Source organism: Mytilus galloprovincialis, chromosome 13 (genome assembly GCF_965363235.1).
Source record: "Mytilus galloprovincialis chromosome 13, xbMytGall1.hap1.1, whole genome shotgun sequence".
NCBI classification, from domain to species: Eukaryota; Metazoa; Mollusca; class Bivalvia; order Mytilida; family Mytilidae; genus Mytilus; species Mytilus galloprovincialis.
Window position 1 is genome coordinate 4,621,635 of NC_134850.1, and position 27,937 is coordinate 4,649,571.

The 27,937-nt window shown below is 33.4% G+C and overlaps 1 protein-coding gene and 1 long non-coding RNA gene across 2 annotated transcripts in view; one reads left to right on the top strand and one right to left on the bottom strand.

Annotated features, from left to right (window-relative positions):
- LOC143056900 (uncharacterized) overlaps positions 1 to 27,937 on the bottom strand; it is a 438,790-nt gene that overhangs the window by 109,240 nt on the left and 301,613 nt on the right. The window lies entirely within an intron of this gene.
- Positions 16,095 to 25,179, top strand: LOC143057145 (uncharacterized). The gene is made up of 3 exons (XR_012972648.1): positions 16,095 to 16,230; positions 24,366 to 24,629; positions 25,067 to 25,179. It is a non-coding gene; the product is annotated as an uncharacterized LOC143057145 (long non-coding RNA).

Below are 27,937 nucleotides of genomic sequence, written 5' to 3' on the forward strand. Positions count from 1 at the left end.
TAACACAATTTAACAAACTAACATTTAACTATATATGGCAAAACAAAAATGAGAAAATCAAGAGATCTACACTGTGTAATGATTATCAGGAAGGAGGGTTAAAAATAATTGATATAGATAGTTATATAACATCAATCCAATTGTCTTGGGTTAAAAGGTTAACAACAGAAGAATTTTCAAATTGGAAGGTTATTCCATTATATTACTTTAACAAATTTGGAGCTAACTTCGCTCTATTCAACATGAACCCTGAAAATAAACTCATCATAGAAAATGAAAATGTATATGACATACCAAACCAAAAAAAAAATTATGCCTGAATTTTATTTAGAAATATTAAAAAGTTGGTATAAAGTACATAATAGTTCCAAGATAAGCAAGGGGTTAAATTTCAAAAGTATAAGACAGCAATATATTTGGGGTAATCAATCAATTAAATTAAATGGTAAAAGTCTTGTTTTTTCAAACTGGATAGAAAGTGACATTTTTTTATCAATGTCAGATGTCATAGATAAACTAGGTAATATCCCCCAAAGTGTAATCTTAAATTAATTGAAAGAAAAATCAAACTGGATAGCAGAACTTTCTTAACTAACATCTGCAATAATATAAAATGGAAAATTATGTTAAAATCAAATCAATCAACTTCAACTAAAGTTCAAATAGACAGAAATCTTTACTTAGAAGCAAAAAACAAGGCCAAATCAATTTGCATTAAAAACTTAAAAGCTAAAGATATATATAACTATATCAAAGGTATAGAAAGTGACACACCTATTGGCTTCATAAAATGGGAAAAAAATTCAATCTTAATTCCTCAAATCAAATACATGATATATTAAACTTTACATTTCAAGGCTGTACCTTGACCTATAATGGTTTACTTTTATAAATGGTTATTTGGATGGAGAGTTGTCTCATTGGCACTCATACCACATGTTCCTATATCTATGAACTAATGACAACCTCTAAACTAAAGACTCTTGACTTTGGTTCTTTAGGCCATACAAATTGTGTTGGGGTTTAACATGTTTGTGAGTGCGCTACCCTCCGCCTAACCTAGAACAATGTGATGCTACAGCACAATAGGTTTCTCAACCTGAATTTGCATGCTATAACTGCTATTGTACATTAAACAACAATCAATCAATCTTTTTTACAGATAATTTATTTATAGAACTAAAATATGTATTTGACAGGTGATTTATTGATTATAATGGCCCAGATTATTGTGGCTGTACAGATGATCTACGAGGAAAGAGTTAAAAACAGGAGGCTGTTGTCTGGGAAGGTATGAAGAATAAGAAATTTAGAAAATAAGTGAAATCCTTTAAACAATAATAGTATCAAAATTCTATTTTTATTACAAAATTTATCCCATCACAATTTTCTAAATGATAAAGCATCACATAAAAAGTTACAACTGTTAATACACCCACCAAAAAGTTCTCATTTGGTCTCTTTCAAAAATATCTTTTTGATACACTAATAAAAGAGATCACAAGACACCAAAGGGCCATCCATATAAAGTCATTAGTCAAAAATAAAATCACAGCACCCATGGTTAAAAAAGAAAAAGACAAACAACAGTACTGGAAACACAACATAGAAAACTAAAGAATTAGCAACATGAACCCAATCAAAAACTGGAGTGATCTCAGGTGATCCAGAGGGATAAACATATCCTGCTCCTCATGTGTCACCCGTCGTGTTGCTTATGTTAGTTACAATCCAGTGATAATTATCAAAGATTCGACTTTTTAATCTTATTATATTTCATTGAAATAAATACTATTTTGCATTATGTATTGTGGTTTTCTCCCGGCACTTTGGCTTCCTCCATTAATAAAAACTGGACGCCACAAAATAGCCTAAATGTGGTCCTTAAACATGTTAAAAGTATCGTTAAAACAAAAACAAAAACAAAAAAATCAAAACAACTCTTAAAACAGTTTCTTAATATTGTACATCAAACATTTTGTTTGGATGTTCTGATCATTTGTGCCACTGGATTTTTACACGACCGCAAAAATTGATTTTATATATATTGGTATCGCGTTGGCGTCGCCGTCGTCCGTAGTTGTCGTCATCGACAACGTTGTCGGCGTCCGAAGACTTTTGGTTTTCTATAACTTTAGTATAAGTGAATAGAAATCTATGAAATTTAAACACAATAAAAGGATGGTTGGGATTGATTTTGGGAGTTTTGTTCCCAACAGTTTTGGAATAAGGGGCCCAAAAAGGTCCCAAATAAGCATTTTTCTTGGTTTTCGCACCATAACTTAAGTATAAGTAAATAGAAATCTATGAAATTTAAACACAAGGTTTATGACCATAAAAGTAAGGTTGGGATTGATTTTGGGAGTTTTGGTCCCAATAGTTTAGGAATAAGGGGCCCAAAGGGTCAAACATTAAACTTTGTTTGAATTCATCAAAAATTGAGTAATTGGGGTTCTTTGATATGCCGAATCTAACTGTGTATGTAAATTCTTAATGTTTGGTCCCATTTTCAAAGTGGTCTACATTAAGGTTCAAAGGGTCCAAAAAATTCATCTAGGTAGGTTCCCTTTCCATGATACCTATATTTGGTTTTCAGTTATCTCCTGTTTCATCTGGGTAGGGTTCTTACCCATGATTCAACTGCCTTTTACAAAAGCGTAATAATTTGGAATTTAGTATGGCGTTCATGATCACTGAACTAGTATATATTTGTTGAGGGGCCAGCTGAAGGACGCCTCCGGGTGTGGGTAATTCTCGCTGCATTGAAGACCTATTGGTGACCTTCTGCTGTCGTCTGTTCTATTGTCAGGTTGTTGTCTCTTTGACGCATTCCCCATTTCAATTGAATCTTATTACAACTGTTCTGGAAATATTTATTACATTTGTATCCTTCAGACAAATGCAGTATATAGATTGATGATTCAGATTTTACTCTAAACAGTTAATTAATTTACTTTCTTCACAGATATTCAGGATTAACCACAACTTACATGGTATACATTTAAATCCTGAACTTGCACTATGTCCTACAATCCTACATTTTAACTGTTTTGCACTTTCCTTCATGCATACCACCATGTCAAATAATTTTACGATGATAATGTAATTTTACCAGATGTTTTCTTTTGATTATTTCTATATTTTGTCACATCCAAACCTTCATTGCTGACTTATACAGATCTGAGAGTACTCGCAGTTATCTGACAGCTAACTTACAACTAATAAAAAAATAATGCATATAAGACTAAACTATCAATCTGTACACATCCAACATCCAATGGATTTAGTGTAAAGACGTTTTAGCTCACTGTACAACTTTGTCAATGTTTGAAGCAATAATGAGCTTATGTTTGGACAATATTTTCACTCTTGTGGAAATTAATTTTCAATAATACCTTGTTGTTATATTTAACATGTTGAACTTCTATCTGATTCTTAAAATATTATTATATTTTGTTTCTCAAACTTTTGTGCTATTTTCACATTTCTTCAAAATTCTTCTCACTAGTGAAAAATCCATTCTCTGCAAATGATTGGTCCAAAATTAATTATGATGACAAATGTTCTTGATTTCTTCTGAAATTGCCGATTTGACATCATGAAAATAGGCAACCATGCCTGATGATGTCAGATATAAAGAACACAACTTGCTGCAAATCTTTAAAAAAAGGAGGATACAATTTATAAGAGATAGTTATCAAAAGTACCAGGATTTTATTTAGTATGCCAGATACGCGTTTCGTCTACATAAGACTTATCAGTGACGCTCATATCAAAAGAGTTTGATAAAGCAAAACAAGTACAAAGTTGAAGAGCATTGAGGATCCAAAATTCCAAAAAGTTGTGCCAAATACAGCTAAGGTAATCTATGCCCGGGATAAGAAAATCCTTAGTTTTTCGAAAAATTCAAAGTTGACCACATACTTGATATTCATGTCAACGCTGAAGTGCTGAGAAACAGATTTCATAACAATATCTTATGTATTGCAGCACAGAGTCCCCACAATGTGGTTTTCCCTCCACTTTTTCACCCACTTCAATCAAATTTTCAAATATTTCAGGTTTTGGACCAGTTTTGCACACACTGTGGAAATATGGTGTTGTAAACCATTAGTTTATGTCTTTCCTTTAGTGCAGCATTTAAAAAAATTCACATCAGAAAGCCTCGTGAAGATGATTTTATAATTACTATTGAATACAAATTGTTTCCCTCGCTTTGAAGAAATACTAATACAAATACTGGTTCCCTGATGTGAAGCACTACATTTGGGGACAAGTAGATAGAAACAAATGTACATGCATTACTTTACTTACAAGAATATCAGAATTACCATTAATAATTGATATATGTACATGTATATAAAGAAGTCTTAAATTTTACTAAAGGTGACCTATTGTCGAATGTTGTTAATTTATGTGGTGTTTGCTCTCTTGTAGAAAGTTGTCTCATTGGCAATTATACAACATCTTCTTTTTTATATTTATATGTACCCGTTTGTCTAAAACAGACTATACTACACAGATAAGGAAAACATTATAAAAGTCTAAAGATTGGAGCAACAGTATTGCTGAACAAATAACAATCAGCAGGGTATACCGGTATATATCTACTACCTATACTAATCCTTGGTATAAGCCTAAAAATATCTTTGAAAAGGATTAAAAATCATCATCCTTCGAAACAGTTCAGTATTTGTTGATACTTTTTTGTCATGAATGTTCAGATACTATAGCTTTTACTATCTTTTTATTACAGATATTCAAGAGGAGCATCAACCTGCTCCATCAAATGCTGCTATATAATCGTTTTTGATTTGTTCATTTGAATTTATTCTTGAATCTGATTGGTGGTTTATGGACCAATAGTATGTTGAAAACATTAGTTCATTGTTAACCTTTAAGATTGTGATACAAACTTTTGAACAGTTTTTTGAGTACTTTTAAATATATATATTTATGAGAATGGGTGCAATATGTGTCAGTGAGACAACTCTCCATCCATGTAACAATTTATAAAAGTAAACCATTATAGGTCAAGGTACGGCCTTCAACACAGAGCTTTGGCTCACACCAAACAGTAGGCTTTAAAGGGCCCCAACAATTAATAGTGTAAAACCATGCATTAAAACGGGAAAACCAACAGTCTAATCTATATATAAAAAAGAAAAACGAGAAACACATATATATAGTTATGAACCACATAAACAGACAACAACCACTGAACATCAGATTCCTGACGAAGGACAGGTTCAAACAATTGCAGCAGGATTGCCAATGTAATCACATAATCATTAATTATTTATATATAACAAAATTAATCAAAACTACGTTCAGTCCTAGATTATCAAATAATCATGAAATAATTGAACTGTAAATCAAATGATCACAATAAAAACGGTATAATCATCAAAAACCCCATGCAGGAGGAAGGTAAGGTGTGTCCTCTCCATCTTTGTTGATTCATATACAAAAAGTATGATGTTTGTTTGTCAATGAGTCGAGTTTTCACCAGAGTTTAGTCAAAGTTTAGAAACTATAGGTCTTATGTATAAGTTGTGTAACAGTTCATTTCTGTGTTGTGTACAAGTTCTTTTATATGTTGTGTACAAATTCTTTTATATGTTGTGTACAAGTTCATTTATATGTTGTGTACAAGTTATCATATATTGCATTGTAGTGTGTGTATCAATATTTTTTATAACATACAATTAATCCGTACCACAATTTTTTGTGCAAGTTGTAAGTGAATTGTATAGTCAAAATAACAATTTAAACAAAGTCATTATATGAATTATAATTTTTACTATGTGTCCATTTGAAATTCGTAGCAAACAACTATTAGAATTGCTTGTTTTATGATTAAGTTTAACAAAGCACTATTTGTATCACATGCAGGATATTTAAACCATAGATTTTACACAGATATGAAAATTTATGGGCATTATGTTTTCTGGTCGGTGCGTCCGTTCGTCCGTCTGTCCTTGAACATAGAAAATGATAGTGCGGGTGGGGCATCCGTGTACTAGGGACACATTCTTGTTTATAAATATTTGAGAACAAAATGTATTTAATAATTTCAAAGACATATAATATTGTATAATATTATTTGAATAGTCTTGTTTTTAAATGTTGAAGTATAAATTTCATATTTTTAATTTTAGCGCAAATTATAGATATCAATTGACAGTGCTTCACACGCCCATGAAGGCTGGCTGATTGACTTTCAAATTGTATTAACGTATGTAAAAGATATTATATCAGGTCACATTATAAAACAAAATTATTTGTATATATATATATATATATATGCAAATGTGTTTTAATGGTGTTTATTTTTATATCATAAAGTTATAAATTATTTGTTTATGAACATCTTAAACATCTTAATTTTTTTTTATGGTAGGCTGCATTTTTATTGTTTGATACTGTGATAAAATAACTTTAAATCATTATTTTGCCTTTTTATTCTCTGACTTCTAATCACATTAATCAACAGTTTTATATCAAGCTCGAGCCGTCAAAATAAAAAAAATTTCTATTTTGCCGGTGCCGACTAAATCGCAAATTTGCTATTTTTCGGTGTCGGTCAAATAGCCACTGCCATTCATGTTAATTTTTTGTTTCTATTTCAAATTTTATAAGAAAATAATTCGCCTTCAGGTTTAGAGCTATAAAACCAGGTTCAATCCACCATTTTCTACATTTGAAAATGTCCTTACCAAGTCAGAAATATGACAGTTGTTGTCCATTCGTTTAATGTGTTTTGTCATTTGATCAGTTTTGCCATTTAATTTCCTTTTTGATTTTTCCTCGGAGTTATTTTTCTGATTTTTCTTTTTAATTTATGATATCATACATAACATTTAATTTTCATTTTAACCTAAATATGAAGACCTGAAATTGAAGTAGCAAGCAGTAAATCTAGAGTTATGATTGAAAATATATACACTCTAAAAAAATATTTTTAGTCTTTTTTTAAAAATATTTTTAAATTTTTGTTTCTGTTTCGATTTTAATAAAAAAAAATCACTTTAACACCGTCGAGTTTTTAACATATATTTCTTCAAACTCAGTATAATTTGATTCTTTTAATGTGCACTTACATTTACTTTCTTTTTTTTTTCTAACTATATAGTCCTGACATTAAATACAAATTAAAAAAAAATATTTGCCATTATCTTCACTGAATTTACGAAGTCGGGAAATAACCGACAGTTTATTATAAAATCGGTTGCGGAGTAAGCGTAGCTAGCTACGAAAGTCAACATTTGGCTATGCGTACATACGGGTACGCGCAGACCCCCCCCCCAAAAAAAAAAATAATAAAATAAATAAATACTAAATTCTTGTCTTACTTCCGGTCGAATGAAAACACAAAACATGTGGTACTTCTACAGAGATTGATCGCAAGTATTTTCAAGCATATTTTTGACACGTTTTAAAATATATACGTAAAGGTGTGTTTCCCTAATAATCAGCAGAGGGATAAAGAACTACCCCATATATATATTACACAGTAAGAACAACTGTATTCTGTGTGAAAATAATTAAATGTTGCAAATACCTGCCATCAAAGAAAAGGGTAACCCCAAAAATTATTATAGTACGATTTCACGAATAGTAGAACATTCTTTTTAACTCAATAAAGTTCTCTAACATGTACATGATGTATAAGCAAATCAAAATTCGTTATAACGAATTAAAAACACAATTTTCATAGTATATTTTAATCAATACAAATCACAAGGAGAAAGTTCAAATTTTTGGGATCAAAGAGGAATAAGTCTATTTGAAAACTAACTTTTTGATTTTATTTAGATACAGATTAACAGTCAGGGGACTTACTGAAATAAGTGATTTTTAAATCACTTATTTGGGTAGCAAATTCGAGGTTTTGTCACAAATTGGGATATTGTATTTTTTTCAAAACACATAGGTTTAAATAATATATTATAATTAGTAAAATTAAAAAATATGAACTTTTTGCTTCTTTTATGTAGCAAGGTTTATGCCTTTGATGCTATCATTTAGCTGAAAATTCTATTTTAGTTTTAAAAAAATGCTATAATAATGGCTTTACATAACGAACTGATACTTTCTTAGATTTTTTACAGCAGTGGGAGTATTTTTCCTGTGAAGTTCAAGGTTTCGTCTTTCAGATTATGTAATAAAATTCTACTGTTCGCGATAAAATTTCACTGTTCGGGGTGTTGAAATTAGTGGGGGTTATTAACACAATGATACTTAAAAAAGTGATTTCTGGGAAGAAAATGAGGTCTGATACTTAAACAAGTGATTTTTATGTCTTATCCTAGATTCAGTACAAGGTCATCACCTGAAATGACTTGGTCATCCTAGACAACACAGATGTTGGTTCTGATAAGTTTAGAAACATAATTAGTCCCTGGATCATTAGTATTCTATATTTAAAGCTACAATAAAATAAAATCACTTCTTCTAGTGATTAATTTGTACTACTTAAATAGGTGATTATTAAAGAAAGACAACTCTAACTTCCAACCTTCATGGAAATAATGTTACTTGAATTAGTGAGGTGAAAAATAATGTTTATCCACTTCTTGAACCAATGCATATATATATCATAAACTTAGTCCTCTGTGCACGATTTTATCATTTTTTACGCAAATATATCGTATAATCGTCAATTCTTTTTCTCTCTGTCTGTTATGATTTAACAAATATGGCTACTCATTAAATGCCGTGTTTTGAAGCCGATTTTTACCGATTGTCACCTTATTACCGTATCACCATGGTGATACGGTCTGATTAGTCAGAGGCTAGACGTCAGGTTCGGGTAAATCTGTTAATGGTATTTCATTGGTTATAAATACTATTTAATGGCTGCTTCGTGGCTGTTTTCGGAATGATTATGGGGAAAATGAAGGTCATATTAACGTCTGATTGGCTATAAATGAGTGGTATGCATTATGTGTCAACGCGTCCGTATGTGCGGTCGGACAAAAATCATTATAGTAGGTCATCGGTATAAATTGTAATGAAGTGTTCATTTGCTATCGTAAAGAGCTATAATGTTTATTAACTAAGCACTGTCAATTTAGTGCAATCAATTAAATCAATACAATTCTGTGATAATAAAATCATGTTATCATGAAATTATGTTGCAATTTTGGTACGAGGCTGTATATTTATGTATCATTGATCTACTTTAAAAAAAAAACAGTAATACACACAGTCTACACTTTAAACAGTGTGTATTAAAACGATTAAATGATTGAGATACTAAATGTTAGATTTCTTCGTAAGCATAGATTTCAAAGAATAAATACACAAAACGTATGCTCTAAGTATAGAAATAATAACCATTTATTTTTCATTGCTTGTACATATTGATTAGAAAATATTAAAATCACCGAATTTACCGGAGATGTTATTTCGTTTCCCGCACTTTCATCGCTTCATTGATTTCTGGTGTAAATAAACAAAACCAGAAAAACAGCTGACTGATTAAAAGAATACAAAACTCACAAGGTGAGCAATATGGTTCCTTATGTGCAAAGAAGCCTACACCAAGCATCACGGTATAGTTATCGACAAGGGTTAAAGTAGACTGGGATCCCGCTATATATAATCACCTTGTTCTATAAATATTGATATATGAAATATGTAATATGCACATTGATCTAGACAGGCGAACCAGTCTAGGGTTACAGTGGCCTATTGTGTCAGCTTTTGCAAGTTTACTGTTGACATCCCATACAGTAATTACTTTGTATTGTGCATTATTTTCACTGAGAAACAATTATAAGTTACCAAGCTTGACAATGCATGGTAATAAAAAATCAAAGCTAAGTGTACAGAAAAAATAAGAAAAAAATGTCTTTAGGTGAACGACTTTATATCAACAAAGCTCGATACAGTTGTATATCTAACCTGAGACTACTATAACACATAGTAGTCTCAGATCTAACCCCTCTAGCTGGACGTCCTCGACTATAGAGGGATCCCGACTATAGATGATATTATTATTGAAGGCAGCAAATTACACGATCGCATCTTATTTCCTTCAAACCCAAAATACTTGCAACACAGCGAGCTCCCAAAAGATGTTCGCATGTGGGTAGACAGTTTGATGTATACTCGTACATGATGATTCTTATGAGTTGTCAGAGGCGGATTTAGAGGGCGGTTCAAAATTTGGTTGTTGGACCTGGGACTATTATATAGTATAAGCAGTCATTGCCCATTGATATATCAACAGGACTGATTACTGCATTTGATATGTCTGATTTCAATTTATTCACATCATCAGATCTTACAATTAGTACATTTTTTCGTGATGATATAATTACTATTTGGTTAATTATGTAGGGAATCACTGAAGCATGACGGGAGAAGACTCCTCCCTTAATTGTTTAGCTGACCTGAGAATCTGTCCCTCTTCAACCATTTACGTCATACAACAATTACTTTTCCATTGTGGCATCAGCAGAGGTGGATTAAGGGGGGCAGGGGCCCGGGACCCCCCCCCCTTTTTGGGGAAAAATTTAGTTGCTTATATAGGGAATCACTGGAGCATGACTAAAGTGGGCCCCCTCTTAGGCAGTCAGTGGGTCCCCACTTATAAAAATTTCTAGATCCGCCACTGATCAGATATTTATTATTATACCATTAAAATTTTACGTGGAACATTTTAGTCCTAATAATTAATTTATGACGGCTGGCAAGACTATTTTTTTTTCTGGGACGCCTTCCTACGATAAACAGGGGTGTGGAAATGCTATGCCCGACCCGCCCGACTCGTACATTTGAACAACCGGACAAGTAATAATTTTTGTCTTGGTTGCCCGTGGCCAAGTAAAAAAATATACAAGACAAAGTTCAAATCCAACAAAAACATAAAATTAATTTCAAAACGTATAAAGATGTTTAATTTATGTAAAAAAAATGTTCAGCAAGTAAAAACATCAATGTTCATGTCGATAAATATTATATGATACCGGAAATAGATCGATTACCAAAATGAATAAAAAAATAAGTATGCGAACCCGAGTCTCGTAACATTGCATTGGCTTTGTCCATTGACCCGGGATCGTCGATTAGGTTTTGTCCATCATTTACCGGAAGTGTCATTTCTTTAAATTTTGTTTCGAGATTCAGATTGATAAATACTTAATAAAAAGGTGGGCAAGCAAGACAAAAAGAGTCATGAGTCGAGTAGAAAACCTTTAATGCAAATGGAGGACACAGAGTATTTAAAAAAAAAAAAACGGGAGCGAGAATTTCAGACATCGTGGCTATCTATGGAAATTCGGAAAATAAATTAAGTTTTTGTCTTATTTATAGATGAAGTCTTATTTATAAATGAAAGGTCAACATTATTTGTTGTCAAAGTGGAAAATAAAAGGAACACTTTAATTGACAATCAAGACAATAATAGATAATCAAGAAAAAACAATGCGTCAGATGAGAGAAACACCACAAAATCAATAGTTTATCTATTATTTAGTTTACATTTCTTCAATCACTGTCCTCAAATTTAGTATGTACCTACTGGCTACAATTTTTATTCAAAAACTGCTGCAAATTTGTCCTTTACATGTCATTTCATTGGTTGGTTTGCTGTTAGGTTTCTGTCCCATTGATGTCAACCCATTTCCTACTTTCCTAATTTTTACACATATAAACAAATAGATTTCATTTGTTTGTGATGCACAACAGTGCTAAGTACGAATCATATATTAGTTAACAAGAAATACTTCAATAGTTATTGGGATCATCGGGGCAAGTAAATTTTTTTCCGGACAAGTAAAATTTTAGGTTTCACTTGCCCGGGGGACAAGTGCTCACAACAAAGATTTCCACACCCCTGATAAATTAGGTCGCAAAGTTCCCCCCAAAATATACTCTCAAAGTCATGATGTAAAAAATGGCTTCCGTGTTATGACGTCGCAGGAAGGTGTCCCAGAAAAAGAATAAAATAGCCTTGCCAGACGTCAGTCCTAAGAAGGCGTCCCAGAAAAAAATTAAAATAGCCTTGCCAGACGTCATAATTACTTGACTAGGAACATTCGTGATGTACATTTAGTAATGGCGGACATGTACATATTGTATATAGCAATAAGGTATATTTTAAGCACAATAATTAATAATAAATCAACTCAGATGGAATTTTCATCAGTGGATGGAAGCATACTGATAAGTCAAATTTCTTTATTTTTCACACAGCATCGACATAGAGTGATAAGATATAAATCAGGAGATTAATCATTGTTTTAGAAGTCAAGAATTTTTATATTGTACTTATTTGGGTAGATACATGTAACATAACATTTATTATTATTATTTTGTCATAATACCTGTACGCTCAGCATTCTTCATGAAAACTATCGCACTGATTTTAAATCATTTTAGGAAAGCACTGTGTAAGCAAACATTTCAGTAGGCAAAGAGTCTTTAGGCTGACTGTAATAGTCTGTACATGTATATTATCTGAAAAGCTTACTTCTTGTCAACTTCATATTCAAACATTTTAATAGATGTCTCCCCAATTGATTTGGTGTATTTCTTTTATCTAAAAATTTTAGCATTTTTCAAAGTCATATTCATTTATTTTTCAACTCAGCCCAGAAATATGCGGTTACCTTTAATATGGCTGATTAAGGGAAAGATGACCTGGCTCACCTCTAACAAAGGCTATATTTATTGTAAATGCAGACATTTAACCTGTTCAACACCAAATGCTGTCAAGTTTGGGCCCCTGACCATGGCTCTTCTTTTGTCATTATTCATCTTTCATTTACATTTCCTTTGTATTTGTTTGCTTATTTGTTCTATGGTCTATGAATATCTATCTATATGGGCGATATGTGTACTACATTTCATGCTCCCACAAAAATATTTAAAATATATACATTTTACTTTTTCCTAGCTTCTCTCATCATGCTCATGTGATAGCGGTACCTTTTTGGTCACTATTTATGGGTTGCGTTTAAATATGAATTGTAACACTTTATAGTGACTGAACAGGTAAACCAAATACTTCTCAAGAAACAGAAAAAAAAGAAGACTACTTGCATTGGAACAGCACCAGACTATGTATAAACAAAAACTCAGATCGGAATAGCACAGAGGGTATGTCACGTCCTTGTGAATAAGCAAGGAAAGCTTTTAATAATAGTGCATTTTTTAAAAAAATTATTAGGGTTTTCATTCATTTTTTGTTCAAATTTCAACATAATATGTCAAAAAAGCTAATCTAACTTTACTGAAACTTTCAGTGGTAGATCCAGAAATTTTCATAAGCAGGGGCCCACTGACTGCCTAAGAAGGGGCCCGCTCCAGTCATGCTCCATTGATTCCCTATATAAACAACCAAATTTCTCTAATAAAAGGGGCAGCCCAGCCCCCCCCCCCCCTGAAAAACCCTCTAACTCAGCCTCTGACTTTAAAACAATATGACAAGTGTTTCATTCACCAAATTACTGGTGCATTTTTGTGAAAAATTTCATGTGCAATTTTATGAATAAAAGGGGAAAGAAGATCCACAATTGAAAACTGACCCAATTTTTTTTTTATCACAACCAATCAAATTATACTGACATTATCAAAGAGTAAACATCAAATGAAAAAAGCACAAATAACTGATAAATATTATCAGGTATTACAGAATTAAATATATGTTTTAAATTTATTACAAAAAAATGTTCTCAATCTTGTAGATAGATATAAATGGATCTCATATTAAAGTACCAAAGACAACTGTCTATCCAAGTCTCAATTTATAAAAGTAAACCATTATAGGTTGTAGTATGGTCTTCGACGCAAAGCCTGGTTCACACCAAACAGCAATTCTATTTAGTCCATATCAATCACCAGAGGTAGATTTAGGGGGCCCCCCTTTTCAAGGAATCACTGAAGCGTGACGGGAGCAGGCTCCTCTTAGGCAGTCAACCGGCCGCCACTTATGAAATTTCTGGATCCGCCACTGATCATGACAATAAACATTAACAAGTAAAACTAACTAATAATCCTGACTATATGTATAACATGTATAACATGAAATGGTTGCCATCAGAAATGAAAATATAAATATTCAAAGTAACAAAAGCTTGATTACATGTGCAACCAAATATAAAGCACTATAAAAGGCTAATACTAATATGAAGCTCTCATCTACAGAAATCAGGGGCAGATCCAGCCATTTTAAAAAGGGGAAGTTCCAACCCAGGACAAAGGGTGGGGGGGGGGTCCAACTATATGTCCTTATTCAAATGCATTGATTGGCCAAACCCCTCCGCCCCCCTTGAATCCGCCACTGGAACTTTAAAAAAAATTGTCAAGATCACAAACCACAACGTGATATATTAAAAAATATAAGACAGGTTACAACATGTTGAAGAAAGTTATTTGCAATTAATATTTCATTTCAAATCCCATTACCATAAAACCATCTTTTTCAAGTATTACTACATCTGGAAATTAGTAATAACAACACTTAACTTGTTACAATGTACCGTCAAAACTAATTGCATCTTCAAAGACAAAAGTCAGATATTAAAGATATCAATCACTTCTATACATGTAAGTATAAGATGTATCATTCTCAAATTTGAAATGCCTTCTGTAGTATTCCATTTTGTCAAGTAGTAATCCTCAAAAGTACATGTAGGTTATATGCTCTTTTATCAAGTTGATTATAGACACAGTATGTATTTTATTATAAATATCGATCATTCCCCATTTACTAAGTCTCCTTCCATTAATATAACCCTGGTCCACCAATAATACAACTAAAATCACAAATTAGTAGAAAAAAGCGCTATGCATTCATTTAGCTTGGAGTGCAATATTCCAATAAAAATAACATACTCACAAACCACTGATCTCAATATAATCAGCTAAAATACGGCAAGCTTTTTAGAAAAGCTATTACTTGTAGTAAATAATCAACAAAAACCATGGGTATTTATCACGTGTTTCACATATCCAATCAGGTAATTGTTTAGTTCAATGACAGATTCATGCGTATTGCTATCGCCGGATTTTTACGAGGAGGGTCACGCTTAGGTCACTTTGCATACGAGAAATATGTCGGCGAATTGCTTCCTGGCAGCAAGCAATTAAAAATAAGTAAACTTCTTCTAAATGTGGACAAATTAAAGAATTTTCCTCAGAAAAAAATATATGTACATAAGTTGTATATGAAAACTATCCATTTAGTTTTAAAAAACATATGCATATATTTTGTTTTAATATGAGGTTTCATATGACTTTAAATATTCATGCATGACAATCGTATTCTTATGCTGTCAGTGGTGATTATTTCATAAAATTGAGAATGGAGCATGACAATTGATTCTTAAGCTGTCAGTGGTGATTATTTCATAAAATTAAGAATGGAAATGGGGAATGTGTCAAAGAGACAACAATCCAATCATAGAGCAGACATCAGCCGAATTCAGGGCGACACTCAACACAATGTTTCACATTTATATAAGGGAAACAGCTCAATGGGGGGGGGGGGGTATAGGACCTTTATCGGGACTCTGGGATCGGGTGTTTCTAAGCTCGGGATTCGGAATTAACCCTTTCCGTATTTGGGATTATTATTTTTGAATTTCGTGATGTCAGGATTTAAATTTACCAAAATGTTGGATTTCGGAATCAGGACCCCTCCTATCCCCCCCATCTCCCTTCCTCAATTACAATTATTATTCAATATTGTTAGATTTATAAACATGTACAGATGGCATAGATGGGGAGTGATTAATTAAGTAATTAAGTAAAACATTTGTTTTCTTATTCGGCATATAATTATATTTGACAAACATATTAAACACTAGCTTTAACATGTTTTATGAGCTTTTCACTGAATATAAAAAAACATATACATTAACAAAAAAAAAACAAGACATGCAGCATGCAAATGAAGTCACTGTAGCAGAACAATAAAATACCCCTTACAATTTCTTCAATTTGTGTTTATATTTAAAAATACATGTATAATGAATGATTACAAAATGTATCTTCCTCATTTTGGAAGGACTGTACAGAGTTTTTACAGAGTCCAGTAACACCAATGATTATTTTTCAGCTGACATTCTATGATTATAACCTATAGCTAGCTTATTCGAAAATGAAAATTGTGAACTCTCACAATGAATGGGACCCTTTAGAAGAAATCATATTGGGAGTACCAGACTTTTGGTGTACACCTCAAAAAGAACCAGGATATCTATCTACTAGCAGGTATGAACATTTTAGTGATAATTATAGATTATCGATGATCATGTCAACTAGATTGATTTTCTCGCTTCAGCCGGTACGGCGAAAGCGAGAAAAGCAAAGAGTTGAGATGACCACTGATAATCTGTTTATCGCTTTTTTACCTATGACGACGATAAAGTTCATTTCAATTTCTTAAGCAACGCCACGTGCCTTCTTAGTTTCTAGAGATAATTTTCCATCTCAAGTGAGAAGCATGATATGAAAAGTTATCACAAATAAATTATAAAGATCATAGGAATAATGCACAAAATAGCGATAATCATTTATATCAATATACTATACTATACAAAGTTTTAAATGTTTATGTATAATTAAGATGCATACTCTTGACTTTGATATGCATATTTTATGTAAATTTTGAAATACTAAAAAAGCAGTATTTTAAATATTCTTTGGAATTAATATCTGTTATTTAAACAAAAAATATTGTTTTTAATTTTGAGCTATACATGTTTCAGCATTAACATTTTAATAAAATTGAGAATGGTGACATGGATTGTGTCAAAGAGACAACACCAAACAAAAGAGACAACACCAAACATAAGAGACAACACCCAACAAAAGAGATGACACCAAACAAAAGAGACAACACCAAACATAAGAGACAACACCGAACAAAAGAGACAACACCCAAAATAAGAGACAACACCGAACAAAAGAGACAACACCCAACCTAAGAGACAACACTCACCAAAAAAGACAACACCCAACATAAGAGACAATAATCCAACAAAAGAGACAACACCCAACAAAAGAGACAACACTAAACATAAGAGACAACACCCAACAAAAGAGCAGCAATAAACAAATAAATGAACCGAAATAAAAGAAAAACCATACACGACTAACAAAGGCTAAAGTTTCTGAATTGGAACTGGTACATGAATGCAGTTGGACTAAACAATTATTGTGAGATCTCAAGCATACAAAAGGGACAATAGTCAACAAAAGGGACAACACCAAACATAAGAGACAACACCAAACAAAAGAGACAACACCAAACAAAAGAGACAACACCAAACATATGAGACAACACCAAACAAAAGAGATGACACCAAACAAAAGAGACAACATCCAACAAAAGAGACAACACCCAACAAAAGATACAACACCCAACAAAAGAGCCAACAAAAGAGACAACACCCAACAAAAAAGACAACACCCAACAAAAAAGACAACACACAAGAAATGAGACAACACCCAACAAAAGAGTAAACAACCCAACAAAAGAGACATCACCAAACAAGAGACAACACCCAACAAAAGAGACAACACCATACAAAAGAGACAACACCCAACAAAAGAGACAACACCAAACATATGAGACAAAACCAAACATATGAGACAACACCAAACAAAAGAGACAACAACCCAACAAAAGAGACAACTCCCAACAAAAGAGACAACACCAAACAAAAGAGACAAAACCGAACAAAAGAGACAACACCAAACATAAGAGACAACACCGAACAAAAGAGACAACACCCAAAATAAGAGACAACACCGAACAAAAGAGACAACACCCAACATAAGAGACAACACTCACCAAAAAAGACAACACCCAACATAAGAGACAATAATCCAACAAAAGAGACAACACCCAACAAAAGAGACAACACTAAACATAAGAGACAACACCCAACAAAAGAGACAACACCAACAAAAGAGCAGCAATAAACAAATAAATGAACCGAAATAAAAGAAAAACCATACACGACTAACAAAGGCTAAAGTGTCTGAATTGGAACTGGTACATGAATGCAGTTGGACTAAACAATTATTGTGAGATCTCAAGCATACAAAAGGGACAATAGTCAACAAAAGGGACAACACCAAACATAAGAGACAACACCAAACAAAAGAGACAAAACCGAACAAAAGAGACAAAACCATAAAGTTTCTGAATTGGAATTGGTACATGAATGCAGTTGGACTAAACAATTATTGTGAGATCTCAAGCATACATAAGAGACAAAACCAAACATATGAGACACCACCAAACAAAAGAGATAACACCAACCATAAGAGACAACACCAAACAAAAGAGACAATAATCCAACAAAAGAGACAACTCCCAACAAAAGAGACAACACCAAACAAAAGAAACAACACCCAACAAAAAAGACGACACCCAACAAAAGAGACAACACCCAACAAAAGATACAACACCAAACAAAAGAGACAACACCAACCATAAGAGACAACACCCAACAAAAGAGAAAACACCCAACATAAGAGACAACATCCAACAAAAGAGACAACAACCCAACAAAAGATACAACAACCAACAAAAGAGACAACACCAAACAAAAGAGACAACAGCATACAAAAGGGACAACACCAAACATAAGAAACAACACCCAATAAAAGAGACAACACCAAACATAAGAGACAACACCAAACAAAAGGGACAATAGTCAACAAAAGGGACAACACCAAACATAAGAGACAACACCAAACAAAAGAGACAAAACCGAACAAAAGAGACAAAACCGTAAAAAAGAGACAACACCAAACATAAGAGACAACACCCACCAAAAAAGACAACACCCAACATAAGATACAACATCCAACTAAAGAGACAACAACCCAACAAAAGAGACAACTCCCAACAAAAGAGACAACACCAAACAAAAGAGACAACACCAACCGTAAGAGACAACACCCAACATAAGAGACAACATCCTACAAAAGAGACAATAATCCAACAAAAGAGACAACTCCCAACAAAAGAGACAACACCAAACAAAAGATACAACACCAAACAAAAGAAACAACACCCAACAAAAGAGACGACATCCAACAAAAGAGACAACACCCAACATAAGAGACAACATCCTACAAAAGAGACAATAATCCAACAAAAGAGACAACTCCCAACAAAAGAGACAACACCAAACATATGAGACAAAACCAAACATATGAGACAACACCAAACAAAGGAGACAACAACCCAACAAAAGAGACAACTCCCAACAAAAGAGACAACACCAAACAAAAGAGACAAAACCGAACAAAAGAGACAACACCAAACATAAGAGACAACACCGAACAAAAGAGACAACACCCAAAATAAGAGACAACACCCAACATAAGAGACAACACTCACCAAAAAAGACAACACCCAACATAAGAGACAATAATCCAACAAAAGAGACAACACCCAACAAAAGAGACAACACTAAACATAAGAGACAACACCCAACAAAAGAGACAACACCAACAATAGAGCAGCAATAAACAAATAAATGAACCGAAATAAAAGAAAAACCATACACGACTAACAAAGGCTAAAGTTTCTGAACCGGAACTGGTACATGAATGCAGTTGGACTAAACAATTATTGTGAGATCTCAAGCATACAAAAGGGACAATAGTCAACAAAAGGGACAGCACCAAACATAAGAGACAACACCAAACAAAAGAGACAAAACCGAACAAAAGAGACAAAACCATAAAGTTTCTGAATTGGAATTGGTACATGAATGCAGTTGGACTAAACAATTATTGTGAGATCTCAAGCATACATAAGAGACAAAACAAAACATATGAGACAACACCAAACAAAAGAGATGACACCAAACAAAAGAGACAACATCCAACAAAAGAGACAACACCCAACAAAAGATACAACACCCAACAAAAGAGCCAACAAAAGAGACAACACCCAACAAAAAAGACAACACCCAACAAAAAAGACAACACCCAACAAAAAAGACAACACACAAGAAATGAGACAACACCCAACAAAAGAGTAAACAACCCAACAAAAGAGACATCACCAAACAAGAGACAACACCCAACAAAAGAGACAACACCATACAAAAGAGACAACACCCAACAAAAGAGACAACACCAAACATATGAGACAAAACCAAACATATGAGACAACACCAAACAAAAGAGACAACAACCCAACAAAAGAGACAACTCCCAACAAAAGAGACAACACCAAACAAAAGAGACAAAACCGAACAAAAGAGACAACACCAAACATAAGAGACAACACCGAACAAAAGAGACAACACCCAAAATAAGAGACAACACCGAACAAAAGAGACAACACCCAACATAAGAGACAACACTCACCAAAAAAGACAACACCCAACATAAGAGACAATAATCCAACAAAAGAGACAACACCCAACAAAAGAGACAACACTAAACATAAGAGACAACACCCAACAAAAGAGACAACACCAACAAAAGAGCAGCAATAAACAAATAAATGAACCGAAATAAAAGAAAAACCATACACGACTAACAAAGGCTAAAGTTTCTGAATTGGAACTGGTACATGAATGCAGTTGGACTAAACAATTATTGTGAGATCTCAAGCATACAAAAGGGACAATAGTCAACAAAAGGGACAACACCAAACATAAGAGACAACACCAAACAAAAGAGACAAAACCGAACAAAAGAGACAAAACCATAAAGTTTCTGAATTGGAATTGGTACATGAATGCAGTTGGACTAAACAATTATTGTGAGATCTCAAGCATACATAAGAGACAAAACCAAACATATGAGACACCACCAAACAAAAGAGATAACACCAACCATAAGAGACAACACCAAACAAAAGAGACAATAATCCAACAAAAGAGACAACTCCCAACAAAAGAGACAACACCAAACAAAAGAAACAACACCCAACAAAAAAGACGACACCCAACAAAAGAGACAACACCCAACAAAAGATACAACACCCAACAAAAGATACAACACCAAACAAAAGAGACAACACCAACCATAAGAGACAACACCCAACAAAAGAGAAAACACCCAACATAAGAGACAACATCCAACAAAAGAGACAACAACCCAACAAAAGATACAACAACCAACAAAAGAGACAACACCAAACAAAAGAGACAACAGCCAACAAAAGGGACAACACCAAACATAAGAAACAACACCCAATAAAAGAGACAACACCAAACATAAGAGACAACACCAAACAAAAGGGACAATAGTCAACAAAAGGGACAACACCAAACATAAGAGACAACACCAAACAAAAGAGACAAAACCGAACAAAAGAGACAAAACCGTAAAAAAGAGACAACACCCACCAAAAAAGACAACACCCAACATAAGATACAACATCCAACTAAAGAGACAACAACCCAACAAAAGAGACAACTCCCAACAAAAGAGACAACACCAAACAAAAGAGACAACACCAACCGTAAGAGACAACACCCAACATAAGAGACAACATCCTACAAAAGAGACAATAATCCAACAAAAGAGACAACTCCCAACAAAAGAGACAACACCAAACAAAAGATACAACACCAAACAAAAGAAACAACACCCAACAAAAGAGACGACATCCAACAAAAGAGACAACACCCAACATAAGAGACAACATCCTACAAAAGAGACAATAATCCAACAAAAGAGACAACTCCCAACAAAAGAGACAACACCAAACATATGAGACAAAACCAAACATATGAGACAACACCAAACAAAGGAGACAACGACCCAACAAAAGAGACAACTCCCAACAAAAGAGACAACACCAAACAAAAGAGACAAAACCGAACAAAAGAGACAACACCAAACATAAGAGACAACACCGAACAAAAGAGACAACACCCAAAATAAGAGACAACACCCAACATAAGAGACAACACTCACCAAAAAAGACAACACCCAACATAAGAGACAATAATCCAACAAAAGAGACAACACCCAACAAAAGAGACAACACTAAACATAAGAGACAACACCCAACAAAAGAGACAACACCAACAAAAGAGCAGCAATAAACAAATAAATGAACCGAAATAAAAGAAAAACCATACACGACTAACAAAGGCTAAAGTTTCTGAATTGGAACTGGTACATGAATGCAGTTGGACTAAACAATTATTGTGAGATCTCAAGCATACAAAAGGGACAATAGTCAATAAAAGGGACAACACCAAACATAAGAGACAACACCAAACAAAAGAGACAAAACCGAACAAAAGAGACAAAACCATAAAGTTTCTGAATTGGAATTGGTACATGAATGCAGTTGGACTAAACAATTATTGTGAGATCTCAAGCATACATAAGAGACAAAACCAAACATATGAGACAACACCAAACAAAAGAGATAACACCAACCATAAGAGACAACACCAAACAAAAGAGACAATAATCCAACAAAAGAGACAACTCCCAACAAAAGAGACAACACCAAACAAAAGAGACAACACCAAACAAAAGAAACAACACCCAACAAAAGAGACAACACCCAACAAAAGATACAACACCAAACAAAAGAGACAACATCCAACAAAAGAGACAACAACCCAACAAAAGATACAACAACCAACAAAAGAGACAACACCAAACAAAAGAGACAACAGCCAACAAAAGGGACAACACCAAACATAAGAAACAACACCCAATAAAAGAGACAACACCAAACATAAGAGACAACACCAAACAAAAGGGACAATAGTCAACAAAAGGGACAACACCAAACATAAGAGACAACAACCCAACAAAAGAGACAAAACCGAACAAAAGAGACAAAACCGTACAAAAGAGACAACACCAAACATAAGAGACAACATCCACCAAAAAAGACAACACCCAACATAAGATACAACATCCAACTAAAGAGACAACAACCCAACAAAAGAGACAACTCCCAACAAAAGAGACAACACCAAACAAAAGAGACAACACCAACCGTAAGAGACAACACCCACCAAAAGAGAAAACACCCAACATAAGAGACAACATCCTACAAAAGAGACAATAATCCAACAAAAGAGACAACTCCCAACAAAAGAGACAACACCAAACAAAAGATACAACACCAAACAAAAGAAACAACACCCAACAAAAGAGACGACATCCAACAAAAGAGACAACACCCAACAAAAGATACAACACCAAACAAAAGAGACAACACCAACCATAAGAGACAACACCCAACAAAAGGGACAACACCAAACATAAGAGACAACACCCAATAAAAGAGACAACACCAAACATAAGAGACAACACCAAACAAAAGGGACAATAGTCAACAAAAGAGACAACACCAAACATAAGAGACAACACCAAACAAAAGAGACAAAACCGAACAAAAGAGACAAAACCGTACAAAAGAGACAACACCAAACATAAGAGACAACACCCACCAAAAAAGACAACACCCAACATAAGATACAACATCCAACTAAAGAGACAACAACCCAACAAAAGAGACAACTCCCAACAAAAGAGACAACACCAAACAAAAGAGACAACACCAACCGTAAGAGACAACACCCACCAAAAGAGAAAACACCCAACATAAGAGACAACATCCTACAAAAGAGACAATAATCCAACAAAAGAGACAACTCCCAACAAAAGAGACAACACCAAACAAAAGATACAACACCAAACAAAAGAAACAACACCCAACAAAAGAGACGACATCCAACAAAAGAGACAACACCCAACAAAAGATACAACACCAAACAAAAGAGACAACACCAACCATAAGAGACAACACCCAACAAAAGGGACAACACCAAACATAAGAGACAACACCCAATAAAAGAGACAACACCAAACATAAGAGACAACACCAAACAAAAGGGACAATAGTCAACAAAAGAGACAACACCAAACATAAGAGACAACACCAAACAAAAGAGACAAAACCGAACAAAAGAGACAAAACCATAAAGTTTCTGAATTGGAACTGGTACATGAATGCAGTTGGACTAAACAATTATTGTGAGATCTCAGGCCTAGCCATTGTGATATAAACAAACACACAGCAATACACACAGTAAACATAGTCTACCGGAGAGATTAATTGTCATCTCAAGAACGTGATTCCCTTGATAAGCAATCAAATTGTTCCCCCAGAAGGGGGAGGGGCCCAGGCCTCTCCTCTTACCACTGACTATAACAAAGTATCTACTTATGGAGAGAAGCAATTCCATCACACATATTTGTCTAAAAGTATATATAAATGTTCTGCAATATAAAAGTAATTAACAGTGATTATTGCAGTAGGATTAAATTAAAATATAGGATCGAAATTTGATCTTAATTATTAAATATCATTTGATATATTTTCCAAGAACAGGAAAACAGAGCGATGAATACATACACAAAGCAGCTCTTCAGATTGACAACTTAGAGAGGGTACTTAGATTCCAGTGTAATGTCACAGTCAGAAGACCTGATAAAATTGATTTTACACAACCCGTGAGGACACCGTTCTTTTCAATTGAGCATCAACATGGAGCTTCCTGTCCACGTGACATCCTGCTGGTAATCGGGAATGAAATTATTGAGTCCACTATGAGCAGTAGAGCTCGATATTTTGAGTCTATGGCATACAGGTAGATATTAGAGTGATAAGCCTTGTGTTAACCATATGAACAACCAAAACAAAAACCCAAAAATTATGCCTAAAATCAGAGGTCATAATTTAAAGATACTGTGTTATTTTATTATGAATATTTTCATTGAAAAAAAGGAATTCCATTACCCAGACGATCCATAAGATTCTTACGTTTGTACCTCATTATAAAAAGGGTTTATATGAAAAATAACAGCAGTCCTACAAGGGCATGATAAAGGATGAAGATAAATACAAACAAAGTATACACATTAGAGGTTTTGTTTTTAAAGGTTGTTCTGGAGAAAAAAAAAGAAGAAATTTAAATGTAACTTGTTTAATTAAATTTTCTTTTTTGCCATAATCTTTATGTATAAAATTGGTATTTTACAATTTTTTGCTCAATACTGTAATAATAAAAAAAAAATAATCCTGCAGGACAATACTGAATGATTATTTTGAGAAGGATAGAGACATGTTATGGACGATGGCTCCCAAGCCGACCATGTATGAAAACATGTATAATTTAGACTTTCCTTTTGACACAAATTGTCAGGAACGTAAAGACTGGATACAACATGTACAAAATTATAAATATGTAATCAATGAAGCAGAACTGGTAAGTATTTATAAATAAAAAAAAAATGAAGGATATCAGACAAAAACTTTTGTGAATACCAATTACGCCAATTTGTATGCATTGATTTTTTTATATGTTTTATTTTTATGGTAACTATTTGTCACTGTACAGCCTTTAACAATTAGCCAAATACATACTAATTTTTTAGCAATTAAAGGCCTTGCAAGAGGAATTGTGAAACAATTTAAACAAGTAAACTAACTGCCTGATTGATACTTAAACATTTAAAAAGAAAAACAAATATAACAGAGAGCAAAAATACACTGAATTACTGGCAACTGACTTGGTAAAGATTGACAATAGTTGAAGACCAATATAGCGATTGATATTTATATAAATGTGTCCTGGGCCTAAACCTTTTGTTGTCTGGGAGACTATGAGGTTGAAGTCACTCTTTATATCGATCAATTTTATTCTACTGCCATTGACAAAACCACATGGATGGCAGACAACACAAACTGTTACCTGCCTACATGTATAGGAAATTATGTTTCACTGCTATTGACCAAACCACATGGATGGCTGGGACAATACTAACTGTTACCTGCCTACAAGCAAAGGCAAAGTATATAGTCTAAATTATGTTCTATATTTCCGGTAACTAGAAATACCGAAAAGAGGTATAAAACACATGTTCATGATGTGTGACAGGATTGTTTCTCTTAGTACAGGTACATGTAGTTGATACTAATCCAGCCGTAAGCTACAGAGCTAATTAAGTTCTTCTTATTAGCTTTGTCAGTTAGAGCACCAACTTGAAACACAGAGGTACCATATTACAGTCCCATCTGACTTTACCTTTTTGTAATAAGAATCATGCTCTCCAGATACACCTGTAAAGTAAACACTAGACATATTTTCATTTTTATATTGTATAATTTAAAAAAAAATTTACTAGTGTTTTGACGCTGCTGAAGTTTTGAGACTTGGAAAATATCTGATTGTGCAGCAGAGCATGACAGCTAATAGAAAAGGCATTGATTGACTCAGACGTCACACGAAATCTCGTGGTTATCGAGTATACGAAGTTCACTTTCCTGGTGATCTGAATCCAGTACATATAGGTTGTACATATTGAAACATATTTGATATATTTTCAATTTAGTCATAAAGAAAACCAATACCTCTTTATTTTTAATATGAATATTTGTCAAGATGATTGCATGACCTTAGAGTTAGTAGTCCACCATTTTATTTTCAACAAATTTACTTTCTCTGACCAAACAAATAAATAAGGAGTTATTGCCCTTTATTTACAATTGTTTGTGCTTTTGGCTATAATCATGAGAAAACAAAAATAAATAAAAATGTACTTTTTGGAAGATAAAGTGTTGTCCTATAATTGCAATAATTACTCGTTTTTATGCCCCACCTACGATAGTAGAGGGGCATTATGTTTTCTGGTCTGTGCGTCCGCTCGTCTGTCCGTCCGTCCGTCCGTCTGTCCCGCTTCAGGTTACAGTTTTTGGTCAAGGTAGTTTTTGATAAAGTTGAAGTCCAATCGACTTCAAACTTAGTATACATGTTCCCTATGATGTGATCTTTTTAATTTTAATGCCAAATTAGAGGGTTTATCCCAATTTCATGGTCCACTGAACATAGAAAATGATAGTGCGAGTGGGGCATTCGTGTACTGGGGACACATTCTTGTTCAGTATGTGTTAATCACATTTTTGATGTTATTTCTTCATACACAGAACAAATGTTCAGTCATTTCTTATAATTTAATTCTTAGTAAATCATGAAAACACGTTTATGAAGTCAAAGCTGATAAACAAAACAAAGTCAGCTAATCAGGAGACGTGTTACATCCAAAATTAAATTATTCAAAAGTGTAGTTGACAAATAGGACTATTGAACTGTAAATATTAAAATGATAATCTTTAATCATTTCCTGAGAGTAGTAATTATTGATTTATGTATTTACGACTACTGTCATAATAATTATTGTAAAGTATATAAAGTAACAGTTGCGTGTGAGAGGTTACAGGGTAAAAGCTCAATTGATGATTATTAGACTATCAGATAAATTTTACAGTAAACAAAAAATTATGACACTCCCAACAGATGATAAAATGGCATTCACCTGGGGTACCATGTATGATTTTATTGAACTTGTCCTATATAAAATACATTAAGTCTTATTAAATATTTCATGGGTGATTGATTCAAGACACACATCGTTAAAGTCTATAGTTTGTTATTTTATTCTTATTTTCAAAATTGAAATAGATGCATCACTGGTCCCATTAGTACCAACTACCAATGAAAGGAAAGGAATCCTCGTCAACCCTCATGATCGACCAATCACAAAAGAAGATAAAGACAGAATATTCACAGGTTCATCTTGAGAAGTGAGTATCTATAAGTTAAATCGGTAATTATAATTTCTTATAACCTGCAACACAAGGAACTTATCAATGCTCTATAAACCATTATTCTGTTTTTTGACATCTTGTTAGATATTAAAAATCATCTTGTTTATTTTCATGTGGTGGCATTACAAATTTTTCCCGCTTACAACAACTTTTCTTTTCCTTATTCTAATACATTATTATATATTCTTTAGTTGAAATTTTTTTTTCAATATCTTATAAATCTTTGTTTTTATGCCCCATTTATAGGCATTGTGTTTGTAGGTCTGTGCCTCCATCCGTCTGTCTGGTCTG